Raw genomic sequence first — 4,823 nt, forward strand, 5'->3', positions numbered from 1 at the left:
ACGCAATGACTGGCTGGGTCAGAGGGTGAAAGATATTTTGTTATTCTGTTCTTCTTCTTTTTTCGAACAGTATATATATATCAAACAAAAAGGTAAAACTACTGTACAATTCTCGAAGTCTTTCAACCTTATAGAAATAAGTAAATTACTGAAAATTTGGCAAAAATGGGGATCCAAAGATAAAGTCTATTTCATTATCTTTCAGCATGATGATTTATGTCGCACAATCTACAGTACAATGCCAAAAGTGATTCATCATTTCCCTTAATTTTTACCATTTATTTTAAGAAAAGTTAGTTTTTGTTTAAAAAAAAAATATTGTGAGTTCAATTTTATTCCAGATTAGCAAAATTTGATAATTAACCCACAGGCACTTGGGGTATTGACACCCCCCCTTTTCCATTTTTTTTTCTTTTAAATCTGGGTTTGAGTAACCTTTTTCCTATTTTCGTATTCTAATATGCACTATATGTTATCAATAATGTAACTCTTTTGTTTCTATAAGCTGTTTTTAAATATATCGTTTTCGACTGACACACTCTCTTTTTATGTATCAGTTTATAGAAACAAAAGAGTTACATTACTGATAACATATAGTGCATATTAGAATACAAAAATAGGAAAAATGTTACTCGAACCCAGATTTAAAAAGAAAAAAAAATGGAAAAGGGGGGGGGGGTGTCCATACCCCAAGTGCCTGTGAATTAACCACTGAATATAAGATTTTAAATGATAAAATCACAATTTCTAACTTCAAAACACCACGATTTCATGACACTTTTTGTTGTAAAATTTAACTTTTTCATTTGATACTTGATATCGCTGAAATGTACGCATGATAATTTTTTTTATAAAATTATGCGAAGAAAGTACAATGAATTCGGAATTTACTGATACTCGCTCATATCTGCAACTCACAATAGGTTTATTAATTGTTCCTCAAATATTTCAAACAAATTTCTGCTAAAAAAATGCACATCTAACTTGGAAGAGCGCCTAAATGGAACCACACATGCATGTATAGAAAGCTATCTTAAATAAATATGTTCGGTCACCACATGAATATATTAGAACCTTTGATTCCCTTAATTTAACATTTAGGGTAAAATGAATTGTTTAAGGATTAACTAATGAAAAAAAAAAGATTGAAATGATCAAGCTTTCGTTTCTGGCATTTCAGCGCATGTTTTCCTTCAAACATTATTTTATAATAAAACTAAACAAATGTAGAAAATTTCATGCAATAAATTGTTTAACAACTTCAATTAATACATGTCCTCATCATACTGATGCAAATATAAAAATGTTAATTTTACCAGAACTCAACGAGTACACCCAAATATCTCATTTGGGAACACAATGAATTGTATTTCTCAGAATCAAAGTCACTGTCACCTAGGGTTGACATTACAGTCTAATGGAGGGTGGTCCGAACATATTACAACAATTTATGAGAAAGCTTGCTTACGACTAAATATATTGCGTACACTTAAATATAAATTAAAAAGGGACTTGTTAATCAAAATATATCTATTATTTGTTCGACCAGTTGTAGAATATGGGGATGTGGTATGGGATAATTGCACTGAAGAACAATCCAAATTACTGGAAAGTGTTCAGGTGGAAGACTGGAAGCTGTAAGAATAATTACATGCAATACATCCAAAACTAACCTATATTATGAGTTGGGATGGGAAACCTTAAGTTCAAGAAGGTAAAAGCATAAGCTCACACTGATGTATAAAATTCTTAATAATCTTACCCCTGAATACATGTATAATATACTTGAAGGATGTATGCCAATTCAGCATAATTATAATTTACGCAACCCAAACTCATATCGTATCCCAATCACTCGAACAGTGTCTTACTATAATAGTTTTGTACCATCCACAATATCTTTATGGAATAATTTACCTGATGATTGTAGAACTTCCCCTACATAGCAAAATTTCAAAAAAGATTAACCTACACCAATCCCATCCAGAAAAATAAAGTCAAGTTGTACAATTATGGGAATAGAATTGAAAATATACTACATTGTCAGTTAAGAAATAAATGTAGTAATCTTAATGCTATCTTTTTAAAGACCACCTTAATGATTCACCAAAATGTACAAATTGTGGATACCAAATTGAAGATTCATTACATTTTTTCATGTATTGCCCACAATATGTTCTTCAAAAACAGATGCTGATTAAATATATGAATGAGAATGGCATACCAATTAATATAGATAATATACTATATGGTGCTGAATCCTTATGCTTTTCATTTTTCGATCATGTACATACCTTTATAAGAAACTCAAGGAGGTTTTCACTGAAATCTTAGTTTATCATGATATGCTAGGAAGAATATTATCTCATTTTAGGTATGTAAAGGAAATTTTTCCACTCTGAGTCAACTTTATTATGTGTGTGTGTTGTTTTTTTTTTATTTATTTTATTTTTTTAATTTAATATGGTCTTTCTCTCTCTTTCTATTTAATCTCTCTCTCACCCTCTGTGGATTCACTTTATACATGTACCAATTAATGGTTTATTTTACATACTGCTTTTCAATATGTTAAATGTACTTTATTATGTTTTTTTCTCTTCATTTTACTCTCCCTTTCTCTGGATTCACCTTAGGTATGTACCAATTAATGATTTATCTATTTTACATACTGTTTTTCAATGTTAAATGTATCAATAATTGTTATATGTACCTTGATCTATGGAGAGAATGATTATAGGCATTATGCCTGCTGTTCAATCCGTTTCATTTGTAATGAATAAATATATTTTAAACTAATATAAAATAACTCATCAAATACATGTATTGTGAAAAATTGCAACAAACTTTCATAATTTGCATATCATTTTACAGATTCTCATATCATTTTATTTAATTTAATTCATTCATGCCAGTGGCCAGTAATTAGAGCGTTTGCTCTAGAGTCAAGGAGTAAGGAGTCGATCCTTAGGTCGCGGGTTCGAATCCCACTGCGGGACATGGAGAGCGGTCCTTCGGATGAGACCGTAAAACTGAGGTCCCGTGTCGCAGTAAGTGCTTGCCGGAAAAAAAGATCCCTCACTGCACAATGGCCCTGAGTGCTGAGTATAGATATAAAATTTGTAGCCCACCAATGGCAATGGTGGCGTCTCATTATGAGTGAAAAATTCCCGAGAGGGACGTTTTAATTAAAACAAACAACAATCAAACAAAATCATTCATGCCACCGTCTATCAGTACTCACAGTACTTTGATTTTATATTGCATCACAATAGAAGTTTTTAAGGATTATACGAGTAATTTAATTATTTGTTAGAAATAAGAAATTAAAATAACTTGACATTGCAAAAATAATAAATAAATAATTTGCCTTAAAAATGGTTTAAATTAAAAAAATCTTTTAAATTATTATTTCAAATAAATAATTTCTGACTTCAAATTAATCATTAGTTAGCTTGTTATCATAAGTTAATAATTTGCCTTATTTCAAATTTATGATTTTGTTCTTTCAAAGTGTTGACTTGCTATATCAATTTATAGAGCTAGATTTGATTTGAACATATTTTATTGTTTAACACAAAAGGATCAGAAACAAGTTCTTACAACTTACAAGTTCTTCTCCTGGTGTTAGTAAAGTTAATACAGTTAGTACAATTGTCAAAATAATAGCATATAGTAAATAATATTGGCAAGTGACATAAATAAATTGAAATGTTAATTAAATCTTCCAGATTCATTAATAAATTTATGAACTGCTGAAAAAAAACCCAGTTTATATCAGCTAGATAAACTTAACAAATTCTCAATATTCAATGAAGAACAAAAAATTACATGAAGGGATACTCTTGCGGGCCTTTTCCCTATCGTCTTAAAATTATAAAAGTAGCCATATAACTCATTTTGCAACACTTTAAGTGTATATATGTTCTAAATTTCTTTTGGAAGATTTGCACGTTTTGAAAATGATGGCTTGATGACAGTTTATAAAAAGCATTAACTTTTCGGGTATTATAAGATTTTTTTCGTAATACGTGTTCGAAGATATATTATCGTTATAAGTTAACAAAATCTGTTAATCATAATTAGAAACCTTTTTTTAAAGAAGAAACCTTTACGTTATTATGAGATGTTTTCCCTTTATTACAAAATCTTGTTTCGTATATAAGAATAGTACTAGTGCTTAAACTGATGAGTCTCATTTAAAAGGGGGAAAAAAACTAGGAGTATCTCGTAAAATTGGGGAAAATATCTTGGTTTTACGAGAAAAGATCTTAAAATGATAAGAAAGGATCGTGAAATTATAAAAATATCAAATTTGAATTAAAATTAGTAACTCACAATAACAATTTCCAATTTAAAATAAAATCAAGGATTTGTAATTTCAAAGTCAAGTCATGGTTTTAATTTGTTTTCAATAATCGAAATCTTTGATTGTTTTTTTTTTTTTTTTTTTTGCAATTATTTTGATAATTTTAAATAAAAATCATGCAGAGTGCGTTTCAAGTGCATCACATTTATCGCAATGATTCATGGTAGAACTCATCCTTTTTGGATTTATTAATTAATTAATGTATCAAAAGACTGCCGTCTCCCTTGTAATGTTTTAAGGAAAACAAATATTTTATGCACGCCACTCTTACAAGAGGATGTTTGGATTCTAGTCGTATTTGTTTTGTTATAGTGAATTCTATGAAATAATGAATAAATCACTTTCAATCCAATTTCTTTTTTTTAATTTCTTATTTTTATTTTACTATAAAACGATTTTGAAATGCATGTTTGTATATATTTCATCAATATCATCGATGAGCATCACAGAAATGGTA

This window comes from Saccostrea echinata, unplaced genomic scaffold (genome assembly GCF_033153115.1).
Source record: "Saccostrea echinata isolate AGI-Se365-2 ecotype Australia unplaced genomic scaffold, CSIRO_AGI_Sech_v1 ptg000012l, whole genome shotgun sequence".
NCBI lineage: Eukaryota > Metazoa > Mollusca > Bivalvia > Ostreida > Ostreidae > Saccostrea > Saccostrea echinata.